This window comes from Lynx canadensis, chromosome B4, assembly GCF_007474595.2.
Source record: "Lynx canadensis isolate LIC74 chromosome B4, mLynCan4.pri.v2, whole genome shotgun sequence".
Taxonomy (NCBI): domain Eukaryota; kingdom Metazoa; phylum Chordata; class Mammalia; order Carnivora; family Felidae; genus Lynx; species Lynx canadensis.
This window is the reverse complement of record NC_044309.1, coordinates 91,977,051-91,991,037: the sequence shown is the minus strand read 5'-3', so window position 1 is coordinate 91,991,037 and position 13,987 is coordinate 91,977,051.

Genomic DNA, 13,987 nt, shown 5'->3' with positions numbered 1-13,987 from the left:
ATATTTTTCCACGTTGCTGTGGCTAATACTTGCAGTTGTCCTCATGGCCAGACCTTCCTCCCCCCCTCCCCCCAACTTTAGCCCAGACTCCACCTTCCCTTGAAGCTGAGACTTCTGGCTTTCCTTTTGAACACATTCTGCCACCTACCTATGACACTCCAGCCAAGACCCCAACCAAACAAAGCTCAATGCCTGATCTTCTCCTACCTTTGTTGATATAGCACAGTCCCACTCAAAGGGTTACATAAGATTCACTCTAACTTGCTATCTTTGAAACCATGTGACTAAATAACAGTTCTATTGGTCTTTAGTGGAGAAAGATCTAACTCAAGTATCCTTTCTTCCTCTTCCCCTCCTACAGGTCAGATTTTCTCAGAACATATTGGAAGGGGAGATATACTTCACATCACTTCTCTACTTGGAACTTGCTTCTTAGCACCCTGTTCTCCTTCCCATTCTGCCATGGGCCTCTGCCCCTCCTCACTGATCACCACTGGGAACTCCCAGTCAACCCCCTTTAATGGGTTCCTCTCCCTTCTCATAGGATCAGACAAGAGGTTGATGTGGGTCTGACCACACCTCAGTCAAGTGTGTGGACCTTCCATTCTACATTGTGTCAACACAAAGGAGTAGAGGTATTTTGGTCTTGTCTGAAAACTAGGGTAATTCAAGAAACAAACAACACATTTTCCTATTACAATACTCAAGTCTGTACACTGCTCATGATTCTTTCTATGGCCTAAGGGAGAAATATCAAATAAGTAGATGTTTCTCATGGGGTTTCCATCATGGGCACATGCCTATTCCCGAAGAGGCTCTCACTTCTTCAAATGCCTCATTCTTCCCACTCTGCAGAGCAATGACCCCAAACTGAAAAATCTAACTCACTACCCAAAACTGATCCAGAATCCATCACCTTCCCAGTGATACATTTCTCTAAGTCTGGGTCAGTCAGCCTAAGGAAACTCAGAGGCACTTCACCAGCAATGGGGGAACATCCTGATTCCAGTGAAGTCTGGACCCCAGAGTAGGAGAGTGCTGTGGCTCCAAGCAGGATTTCTGCACCCAGGTGACCAGGGCTTGAATATGGCTCTGATTTTCCCAGCACGCGAGAGCTGGGGGTGTGGTGGACAGAGAGGGGGAGGACAGAGGATCCAAAGCAGGCTCTAATGTGGGGCTCAAATCCACAAACCACGAGATCATCACTTGAGCTGAAACCAAGAGTCAGACGTTTAATTGACTGGGCCACCTAGGTACCCCTGGTCATGTTTCTTAACCTGTCTACACCTCAGCCTCCTTATTTGTGATATGATGATAATAATAGTGATACTTTGCAAGTAGTGAGGCTTTAAAGAGTTAAGACGTTAATAGAACAGAGCTTAGCAAAGAAAAAGTGCTCAATAAATTTTAGCTACCACTATATATACATTTCCCCATTAATGTAGACATGTCTATCACTTTTTCTGTTTAGCAAGTAATTGTTGAAGCAGACATAAACACATTCACAGGCATCTTCTGAGAACAAATACTAATTCCCAGAGACAGCACAATCTGGAAACATTTTTCTGAATGACTCAGGAGGAAATCTCAAAGTGGAGTCAGTACATAAAGTTCACTCCTTGTGAACCTTCAACTTACAGGGGTCCATTAGGTGCAAACAGAACTTTTCCTGCTCTCTGCATTTTGGCTGGAGTACCTAAGGTGACAACAATAAATAACAAGCACCTCCTTCCTCAGTTCTATAGGGACCTACTGGATACCAAAACTCACTAAAAGGTAGCCCACCTGGTCTTTCACACCCAGACTATATAAAAGGAGACTAAGCCACACTTGCTAAAAGCCTGGAGAGACTAGAAAGGGACATGAGGGGTGCTTTGTGTACTGATAATATTCAGCTTCTTGATCTGGTGCTTGAATCTTGAAATTCTCAAAGGGAGCTCATCGAAGGGAATTCCTAGGAATAGAGATCACTTGGTTATTTTTATTTTGCTTTGAAGGTTTGAGGACATAGTAGTTGAACAGAAACCACAGCCCGCCTCATGTGCAGACCATTTCTGAAGGCAGGAGTCTGCCTGAAGCTGCCCAAGAGAGCAGGCAAAGACAGCAGCAGCAGGGGAGCATGTTCTCATGATGGTGGAGCATGACTGTATGAGTCCTCATGAGCCTTGTGGGCACCATGGAATATGTATTGAGACATCTTAAAAGGACCCCACCCTACAAGGTGGCCTGCTAGAGCAAGGAGACTCCCATATGGGAGGAGACTCCTCCCATAAGAGGCGGGAGATAAGACCACTGGGACAGGAGTTGAGATGGAAGGAAGAAAGTGGGTCACAAGAGGTCGGCTGAAGAATATATCACCCATTTCAGGAACCAGTACAGCACAAAAGTCTCAAAGTGGAGGACCTACAGATGCACATCGTGAAAAAAGGTATCAAAGGGCCCAGCACCTTAGCAGTGCCAGCCAAGAGAAAATCAAAAAGAGCCCCAATTACATAAAAGGCTATTTGCCCTTCTTTCCCTTTTGCCTAACTCCTTAACCTGGAGAAACCAAAAACAGCAAAGAAAGTGGAGGAGGGGGAGTGAGTCAGAAAGAATATTGCTTAAGCAGACTCTAAGATCAGACCCTCCTTCCCCATTTCAGGACCCCCAGTCAATGGTCAGGCCTATGCTATGGAAACAAGAGAAGTTTTGAATCGGATCTGAGAGCCAAGATTTGATTTAGACTCTATTGAGTCTTTTAATACTTGAGGAGTCACAATTATCAAATTAAGATTTGTTTTTTTAATGTGAAAATGACCAGACTTTAGAAGGGGTCAGGGGAAGAAAACTGAGCAGCATACATTTTCAAGGCGGTCGTGGTGGCAATAATTTGGCAGGTTCCTGTGCATAGCTGTTGGGCAATGCATTCACAATACGTTAGTCAAAACAAAACAAAACATATGCCAAGCAAAATTTCATCAGTCCTGCCCTCCACCAACAGAGAGTTCTGAGTTGTTGCTTGCACAGGCTTGTCATAAATTGACCTGATCCTTGGCAAAAAGGTCTTTGTCTGTAAGACTGTTATGAAGGACCTGGTTCATTCCTTTCTTTTACTCCCTTTTCCTCCAGCCTGCTGGGCAGAGGAAAGTATACCCTTCAATCACTCCTTGAACCCACAAAGACCTACCCATAGGTCTCAATTTCTCTCTAGGGAGAGAGAAGTGGCATTTTTATTTTTCTGGCCACAAAGACTTTGGGTATTTAATGCTGGGTGGAGAAGGAGAGGTACAATTTAGTTTGGAGAAAAGTAATTTAAGGACCTTTCCCAAGAAATAAAAACTTTCTCAGAAAGAAGCAAATTTAGAAATCCAAATGACTTCAAAGAGGGCTCAAGAATGGACTGGACTCAAGAATGGACTTCCTTTCTCAAAACAATAAAACAAATCACAACAAATCACAACAAAAAAACCCATACCATTCCAGTAAACATCAAGAACTCAGGGATGTATGTAGACATCCCCTTTTCTCCTTCTTTCCTCTTTTCTATTTACTTCACTCTCATCCAGGATGAACTCAAATTGTTTCTCCGTCATTTATCCCACCTTGTTATTGGTTCCACCATTCTTTGAAAGCAAGCCACTTGGTCAGCCATATCTTCCTTTCACAGAGACTCAGGGAAGCAAATAAAAATTCCATGTGGAAACCAAAAGAGCCCAGAGGAAAGTGCTGTTCATTTTCTTCTGATAATCTACTCTCCTGAAAGCTTACAGTTTGGTAGAAATTCTGAATTTTCCTGAAGTAACTAGAGGTAGCACAGCTGGAATAGCAATATCTAAATAAAAATGCTGCTGACCTGCTGATATTAACTAGTCTAAAAATACCATGAAGCATGTGGTTTTCGTTACAGCAACAAAGCAACTATAGTATGACAAGCAGCCTGCCTTCCAAGATTACCCTCATTTACATGATATTATGTTACACGTGGAGCTGGACTCTTGGGCTTAAAGAAAAACAAGAGTTCCACGGCAAGAGGTGAAATGAAGAGTCAGGCACTCCGCCAGAGGTTTGAGATTACCCAGAAATGACTGAGCTCACAGTCACATGGCCTCCCTCTGCTCAGCACTCTAGCCTCACGTCATTTATTCCATTCATTTGGAACTTCTCACACGTGGCTCTTATCACAGGCCATTGTATGTAAGATCGGGGCAGAGACTACCTCTTGATCAAAACCACATAGAACCTTCCACATAGTCTTCAGCACCCATGGAGCTCACGGGCAGTGATGCCATGTAGTTAGATGCAATATGGGTGGAAGGAACACAGACTCTGGTGCCCCAGAGCTGAGTCTCAAGCCTAGATGGCCTCTTTAAAGCTGTTTAACCTTGGGCAAGTTGTCCACTTCCCCAAGTCTCAGTTTGCTCATAAAAAGAATATTAGTATAAAAGTGGATTAATGCTATTACATTCAGATGTAAGATTCATCGCATGCTTATAACACACCATGGGTTCCACTTCACGTTGTCACGTGCACTATTTTATTGACCATCCACAGTCCTCTCACGAGGAAAGTAGTAGTATTAACCCCATTTAGAGATAAAGATACTGTGGGCCAAGGAAATTACAAAACTTGCCAAGATGACACGATAAGTAAGTAGCTGATTCAGACCCAAGTCTGACTCATGTCAAGGCTTGTGCTCTCATCCACAGAGTTTAAAGTCAACACCTAACATGACTACACCAGGCAAGGAGCAAAGTGGTTAAAGCAGAGACTCTGGTCTCTACCAGTTCCTTGATGGTACTTGTCTGAACTTCAGTTTTCTCACCTGTGAAACAGGGACAACAGGACCTACATCTGAGTATGGCTGTAAGGATAAAATGACTTAATATGCATATGGCTATGGGATAATTCCCAGTACATAGAGGTGACTCTGCTATGTTTACTGTTTTTATTTTGATAAACCACTGACATATCAGTGATGACGGGGGCTGAAATAAGAGAATAAGAAAGAATAAGCATGGGAGGCCACCAGATGACTGCTCTGTGGCACTTGTAAAACCCCCATGGGAAACTTGCAGAGATGACTAGGAACAATTTCAAGGGTGCTGAGTTCATACTTATGCAGAAGGAGGGATCTCGGAGATATTAACATTTTACCATATTTATAGGATTCTAGCTGGTACAACCAAGAGACATCTAGAAAGAAATGTAATGCTAAGCAGATGTATACTTCACGTATGGCCTCACAGTTGAAGTCTGGAGAGTCAGGCTAGAGCAGTGCCCTGATGGCTTGGTCCCGGCTGCACCCCTGACTATGTGAAGTCATGTGACGATCATGAAGCTCACATGCCAGTTGATGCACCGTGAGGGAGCTGACTTGCCCTGTTCGTCAACCCCATAAAATCATGTTCAGATCACGCCCATTTTGAAATGCTAGAAGGATACCTAGTGGGAGGCTTCCATGATGATAAGATGTTGTACCAAAACTGACCTGGGAATTTCGTAACAAACCATGCAAACAAGAAAAACAAATTCTCTCTAAGATGTGAGGTGAGGTGGGATTCAATGATCAAGGAGAAAATGCAAACCACTTCCAAATAATTATGGAATTGCTGTCAACATTAAAGCTGTGGAAACTGATCAACTCTCGTTTCCCAAATAAGATCTGAAGGAAGAGCTTTTTAGTCTCAAGATGTAACTGAGGGACCAAGAAAAAAACCCTTACGGCGCAAAGCCAGAAACAACTTCATCTTGGAGTGTGTTCCTGGATTTTGGTTCCATGTGTGAACTTCTGGCTGTAACAAAAATGATAAGCAAGTAAGTAAGCATTTTACCTTTTTCCAACTCTTTATTGCACAATTAGATTTAACCTCAGGTCTATTATTTTAGTTTTAATATCCATCACCAGCTAACTCACAGCATCCTGGATATAAAGCCTCATATTAACAAAAAAAAAAAAGAAAAAATCTAAATAAGAGGATGGCAAGGCTGCTTATGGGAAAGGCCCTCAGCCTTAGGAGGCAATATGTAGAAATGACCAAAGACAGTGAAAAAAAAAAAAAAAAAACAGGAATATAAAATCCGGCCATACTGCGTTTTATGTCTCCTGACTCAGTGATTTTAAATTATTGCTTTATTTTGGCAATACTATAAAAGTAATGCTGATAAGCTAGTTACTAAAATCTGGACATGACTTTAATAGAGCAAGGAAATAACAAAATTTTATTTTTAAAGCTGTTGATGAAATTTCTCTTAAGGAGAAATCACCTTTGGCTTAGCAAAATGCCTTGAAGAGCCATGTGGTTGTGGAAAAGAAGGCTTTTGAAATATCGTTCAGAAGGAAGACCATTAAGCCCAAGAAAAGTATATTTTTGTACCCAATAATATAAGAAAAAATAAGTTTCCAAGGGCAGACTGAGATGGTAGGGACAGAATAAGTTGATAGAAGAAATAGGTAGGTAAAGACGCAAGGCAGGAAGGAGAGGGTCCAGGAGAGGAGAGCTCAAGAGAAATTCTCACACCGGTGGAAAGAGCTGGGAATATCTCAATCTAGAAATCAATAGAGATATCTCATATGTAGTTTTAAAGAATTTGCTGTGTTCTGAGGCAATGCAATCCCCGCTGTCTCAAACTCTTTGCAAAAATGGGCTATACACAAACGGCATCAAAGAAAAAAATAACTGTGTTTGAGATTGAGGAAAGAAAAAACCACAGGAGGCAAGTTAGAAGTAAGATCAAGAATTTAGTAGAAGCAGAAAAGCTAGAAGAGTTACCCCACCCCAGCCCCTGAGAATTTCCATAGAGAGTGAGTAGAAATGTATGCTGGATTTCCCTTTACGTGCATGTGATGGGGGTCTCAAGCCATTTTTTTATGTGAGTGCTAATGGGTAGGGTGATCTATAAGCCTGGCAGAATTGGGGAACACCCAGACAGACGGTATCTGGATTACATTCAATAAGTGTCATCTCGCCTGATGCAAAAATCTCCCTTATTAAAGATTAGGTAGCAGCACTACTGTCCCTGCAGCTGGGGCCATTACCAAAATATTCTGATAATCATTAGGAAAGCAGCTGGTGAAATTCAAATATAGCCCTTACAGCTAGAAAAATAGTTCTATCTCAAAAGTGATTACTCAGGATACAGCTGCTAGAGCAGGATTTCTTTATGTACAGAGAAAACTTTCCTATGAGCTTTTGGGGTGGCAATGGAACGAGCAATAAATCTATGGGCCTGGAAATCTGCACGACTGTGACAAAGACATGATTTTAAGGGAAGAGTCAAGTTGTTCCTCTGGAAGAAGGATGAACTTTCTACTCTGGAAGTGATGTCCTCTGAAGTCAGTGTATCTTAAAGATCTGAGAGGCACTATTAGACGTACCTAGCTACAGATCTTACGTTGCTGAAAGAGGGTATTCTCTTAAGATTTCTACACCCACGATGGCAAGTATTATAGAAAGTTCTGACAGTTAACTGTGTGTCAAATTGTTCCGCCATGGTCTACTGCAGACCATTGTAAAGAATTGCTTTTCAATACGGACCTCCCCATCGCTTTCCTCTTCAAGTCCTTCTGGGGGTCATTCTACTTGTAATCTGCCCTTACTTCCTGTTCTCTCCTGAACTGTTCTTTCAAAGGCCAATGGTGGCCCCGCTAAGTGAGAACTGAGCAACCTCTCTGCAGGCTGAGGCCTGCCTTACCTCCCTACCTTGCCTTACCACCTAAGGTAAAGTAAGAATGACACAGGGCTGAAGTGACCAGTCTTGAGAACAGTGAAGGCTCCGTGGGATCTCTCCTATTCATTTTTGTTTACTGCCATTGACAAAGCTCCTTCCTTTGACCAGTTCTGAGGCAGGCTCCTGTAAGTCCGATCTCTATCCTTGGCTCACTTAGCCCAGTTTTAACAAGAAACCTGCCGTGTCAGTTAAGTAAAAATCCCTCACTCTTAGTATCTGATCACCCTTGACGTCTGATCAAATTCCTCACCCCGCACCCTTGATGTCTGATCACACTAGTCTGCCTTCAGTCAGAGTCCTGTCACATCAGTTTGGCCAGACCGCCCTAGCCTTGATGTTTTCTCTCGGTAATTTTCTATCCACCGACCCCTACTCTGCTCCTTGGCTATACATTTCTACTTTTCCTTGTGGTATTTGGAATTGAACTTGATCTCTCTCTCCTACTGTGAAACTCCCATTGCAACAGTTTCTCTTAATAAAGCCATCCTTTTGGTCTTTAACAAGTATCTGAATAATTTTTCTTTAGCACCAACCATCCGGGCTGCTTCCATGGCACACTTCTGGAAAAGCCGCCTTTGCTCCCTTCTCAGACCTCTCAGGACCCTGAACTCCAGATCCACTCTCCCTGATTTTTGCCTCCAAATCCCTTCTCCATCTCATTGCTAGTCGCTTAGATCAGGCACTGTTGGCTCTCCTCTGACCATGTGATCACTCTTATCTCTGGCCTTCTAATGGTTTCACTGCTTGTTGCCAGATCATTCCCACCTCCCCTGATACCCCCCCACACACATACACACACCATACTTCCTCCACACTGATGGTCACAGCAACACAAACACAGCTCTGACCTTGCTCCCTGATGTAAATCCTTCAGTGTCTCTCCACATACACCAAGATACAACTCTGCGTCTAATTCTCCAAACATTTTTTTTTGCTGTCCCCCTCGCTCAAAAAGGTCACTGCTGTTTCACACTCCTGAACCTGATGCTTCCCCTCCTGGAATTATCCATTCTTCTCCCTCTGCCTTTCTAAATGTACTTCTAAAGTCAGTGTAGCCATCACCTCCTCCAGGAAGCCTTCCCTAACCCTGCCCAGTGAGAAGTGGGGTCCCTCCTGTGCCTGAAAGAATCCTAAAGAGGACTTGGTAGGCTTGGTGAACTGAGCCCCTCACACATACATCTCACAGAAATGAGAAGTGAGTACGATAATGGCAACGTGTGCATTCTTACCAGGGCCATACTGTTCGAAAATCAGACAGGGAGGGAGTTGGTGGACGTGGATTCCCAATGTTCCCCTTAACTTATGGACACCTACTCACATTGGTGGTGTTATGGCGATGTTCCGAAAGGTTACAGTGAGTCTCGAGTCGTGCCCTACAGTCCTCGTAGAACCCTGACCACATCAATGCAAAAGTCCAACATTATTAATTTATGTGACTTGGAAAAACAGCCTGTACCAGAACGTGCCTCCTGCGTCAACACCCTAGTTCGCCCAGCACAGCGCCACCACCCTGCCTCCTGCACAGGCCCACCGCGCATGCCCGTGGTGCTGCGGCTGCGCAGTGGGGATCACCGCGCGGGCGGGTAGCACCCGTTTTGCCTCCATTATCATGGGAGCTAAAAGGAACTGAAAACAGCAGGTTGGCCAGAGGCTATGGCAATGTTCTCATGGAATCCTAATTAATGTGTCAGAGACGCATTAATCTATGAAAGCCTTTCGTGGCCTGAGAGTTGTAGTAGTTGCCTTTCTCGTCAATCAAGCTGCGAATTCCTTGAGAGCAGAGGCCATATCTCCTTCAGCTGTGTATCTCAAGGAATTCCGCTTGGTAAGCAGTCTATAAACTTTGTGTGGAGGGATGAATAAAACTGAACTAAGAATTCCATGAGGACAGGGTCCATGCCGCGCATCTTCCTGGCACTTAACGCAATGCCAACACAATACGTCAGATGTTCTCAATTAGGAGTCTCCAAAGGTAAAGATATATGTGTGTGTATATATCTATGTCTATCTCCACATTTTTCATGTGTCATTTTTATAACATATTGACAATATATGTAATATTACAAAAATCCTAAACTATAACATTACACTCAACATTGCTGCTCATAGCAGAAATTGTAGGGGCGCCTGGGTGGCTTAGTCGGTTGAGCGGCCGACTTCGGCTCAGGTCATGATCTCTCCATCCGTGAGTTCCAGCCCCGCGTCGGGCTCTGTGCTGACAGCTCAGAGCCTGGAGCCTGTTTCAGATTCTGTGTCTCCCTCTCTCTGACCCTCCCCTGTTCATGCTCTGTCTCTCCCTGTCTCAACATAAATAAAACGTTAAAAAAAAAAATTAAAAAAAAATTATATCAGTTTGATGTAGAAATGCTGGTTTTAGCAAATGACAATCTGTTCTGATTCATTGCTTTTTATAAATTGATTTATTTCATAGAGCAAAAACAAATCCATAATTATTTAGTACAGTGTTTTGGTAAGCAAAATCTTGCACACAAAGAAGAAATAAAAGGGGTTCTTGGTGCTGAATAGCTTGAGAGCCAGTGCAGTGCAACTCAATTTTGAAAAATTAGATATCTCTAGTATTTACTTTCGTCAAAAACTGCGGTCACAACAGCTGTGTCCTTAGTTATACAGACATGGCTACGTGAGGTGGATGGAGAAGAATCAGGAGACTGAGTTAAAACTTTCAGGTATTCCATATGGATGACAGAAAAGCAGGAACAGAGCAAAGCCTTCATTCGTTCATAGCTGATACCAGGAGCTAACTTACTGGCCCTCACGAGGTCCTCCTTGGGATGGTACCAGTATGGGGAGGTAAATGAATCCTATTTGTTCACTTCCTGTTTGACCAGAAGTTTCTGCGTATGTTGTTGTATTGGTCAAGGCATTGCCAGTTTCAAATGACGAATATCCAACTTTGTTTGACCCAAATGTCAATTTATTCGTTCTCCTATTTGAAAAGATGAGGAGGAACGGGCCTGAGTTCAGGTGTGGCTGGATCCAGGACATCAGATCATGTCATTAAGATGCAATTGCTCCAGCTCCCCCTTTAGGCTCTGCTTCACTCCTCCTTAAGCAAGTTTTCTCTACTTGATGGCACAGATTATCTCAGCAGCTGCAGACTTCAATGGGTCTTTGCTCTTGCAGTCTTCAGAAGGAGCAAACTTCTCTCTGTGAGCCCCTAATATGACTCTGAATGAATGGCTCTGCTTGAGTTGGATGTCCACCATGGGACATATTGCTGTATTAGAGAGATGGGGTACGACTGTCCAGTCTGGTTCAGATGCCCAACCCTCGGAGGAAATCTCCTTGTGAGGAGCAGACCACCAAATATGGGAGGAGAATTTCCCAACTGAAAGATGCTGGGCAGACAGAGTCAGAGCCAAGATCTATGTGTCGTGTCTCCTCAAGCACTGTGTCTACAACCTCCCTATATGTGGCCTAATCGTATATTTTTCCTGAAAGGCCTGAAAAATTTACTCCTAGGTGTAGTTCAAAGTAAAGCAAAGCAAAACAAAACAAGACAAAAACCACTTGTGATTGGAGAAGCCATGAGGTTCCAGACGCTGTAACAACATAAAAGACTTTGAATGCTCAACTTCTGACAAATACTCGCTCAACCGTGATGCCTCAGTTTCAGCGAAAAAGTGCGTGTTCTTTAAAAAAGATTTACCTCTTCAGCTAAGATGGAGATTCTGAGGCAGGATAATTTAAGAGCCGGAAAAAGCCAAATAACGTTTTCATCAGGGGAATAAGATAGCATCCGTTCTCTGGACTGGACGCCACCCAAGAAAAGCCATTACCCAGCAGTGACACGTGAAAGATCTGCTTTGATTTCATGCGGGAGAGTATTTAGCAGTGTCAAGACAAAACATGCCAATTCCCATGGGTTGTCAAAAAAAAATGCCATTATAAGCACAACCCTGAAAAAAACAAATCCACTCCCATTGCAAGTGTCACCAAGCTTTTGATGGAAAATGGATACATTTGCCAGCCTAGAAGAATAAAGAGAATGCTGGAAGGAGTGAGAGGAGGGAGGGAGGGAGGGAGAAAGCGAGAGAAGGAGGGAGGAAAGAAGTGAAAGAGAAGAAGACAGTGTGAGAGAAAGGTGACCCTTTAGCCTGCTCCAGATTTGTGTGAAAAGTGTAATAATTAAGAATACAGGCTTTGACCAGAAACAGAAAGACAAATACTGTGATGTGAAATATGTGAAATAATAAAATAGTCAAACTCCTAGAAGCAGAGAGTACCATGGTGGTTGCCAGGGGTTGGAGGGAGAGGGAAATGAGAGGTGATGGTCAAAGGGTACAAATATTTAGTTCTGCACGATGAATAAATTCTGGATATCTGCTGTACAGCCTGGAGCCTGGAGCCAACAATACCATTTTGTATACTTAAAATTTGCTAAGAGGGTAAATCTTATGTTAAGGGTTTTTACCACAATAATAATGATAATGATAGTGACAATGATGATAATAAAGGGGGCAGGAGGAAAGTTGGGGAGGTAACGGATAATGTCTGTGGCCTTGATGGTTGTGATGTTTTCACGTGTGTCTGCTTATCCTCAAACTCATCAAGTAGTACACATTACATACGTACAGTTTTTTAACGTATCAATCCTACCCCAGTGAAGTAGTTTTTAAAAAAATTGATTGCCTTGGGGCGCCCGGGTGGCTCAGTCGGTTAAGCGTCCAGCTCAGGTCATGATCTCACGGTTTATGGTTCAAGCCCCGCGTCGGGCTGTGTGCTGACAGCACAGAGCCTGCTTGGGATTTCTCTCTCCCTCTCTCTCTCTCTGCCTCTCCCCTGCTTTCTCTCTCTTAATAAATAAATAAACTTTAAAAAATAAAATAACATTTAAAAAAATTGATTGCCTTAGAGAGTGATCGCTAAGGGGCTCAGGGTTCCCTTTTGGGGTGATGAAAATGTCCTAAAAGGGATTATAGCGATGGTTCTACAATTCTGTAAATATAAGAAGTCACCGAATTGTATACTTTAAATGGGTGAATTATGTGATGTGTGGATTATATCTCCATAAAGCTGTTCAAGAAAAAATATTTCAATTGAAAAAAGAAGAAGAAGAAGACCGGCTTTGGACTCAGGATATCAAGGTGGGACCCTGCCACTGAATTGTTACCTAAGGTTGGTCACTTGACCTCCCCAGGTCTCCGATTCTTCACCTGCAAAGCAAGGAGAAAAATAATAGTGTGGTTAACGCTTAAAAGCAGTGATGGCTGACAGTGCTGAGCCAGGCGCCAGGGCAGGGCTTGCAGTTAAATGCTCAGGAAATTAGATGTGGTGTCACTATAGGCTGATGGAGACAGCGTATCCTGGAGCTCCGTGGAGAACACTTCCTGTACAGAGAAGGTATTTAAATTCACCCACTTCAAAATGCCTGGATGGGAATCCTGAATAGGCTTTGCCTCTGTATTTCATAGGTAGAATGGCAGGCTGTAAATAGAAGTACACTCTTGTTTGACAGCTGGAAACTAGGAAATGACATCTAAAGAATCTTCTGCCTTATGGAGCTCGACTTTTCGCAGAACACTAGAGGTCCCTCTTGGCACTGAATCTTCCAGCCCTCGTGGTGTAGAATTCAGAGTGACAATTTTCTACCTCAGCCCCACTAGATGTCTCTTCAATAAAGTTATAAGACAGTGCTCTGACATCGGTCCGGTGCCCACAAATCATCGCACAGAGAGGACACAGTTTAAAAGCCAAGCAGTTGGCCTGAATGTGCATGCATCCCAGAAGCCACCTTCTGCTGCCACACATACGATCCCGATGGAAGAAGTCGTTCTCCGGAAGCATTTTCTGGTAGTAAGATATGGGGGGTGGAGGGGCAGAGGCAACGTTAATTAGGAACCATAGAGGGTACTTTGAAGTCATAGAGGAAGTGCTGTGTAAGACATTAAAAACAAGGTTGCTCTCCCAGAGTCAAATTATCAAATCAGCAATGGAGGTGTTAGAGATGGGCAGTTACCTTAAAACAGATAAAGGAGTCCACAGGCCAGAGCAAGACTTAGCTGTGTGTTGTTGGAAGGGACTGATGCATCCAAAGCAAAACAGTGTTCCTTTGGCAGCTGGTCATCCCAGGAAAGCTGGAGAGAGCGAGAGAGGCATGTTTGGGTAATGTAGCAGAGAAAGAGGTTCCCTGGCCCTGGTTCTGTGGCAGCATCGTAATCCCCAGTGAGCGATTGGACCATCTCACTACTGAAACCTCAAGTGCCTTAGCAGTCACATCACCAGATTCCACCCTGACCCGCATGGCTTCTGTCATTTG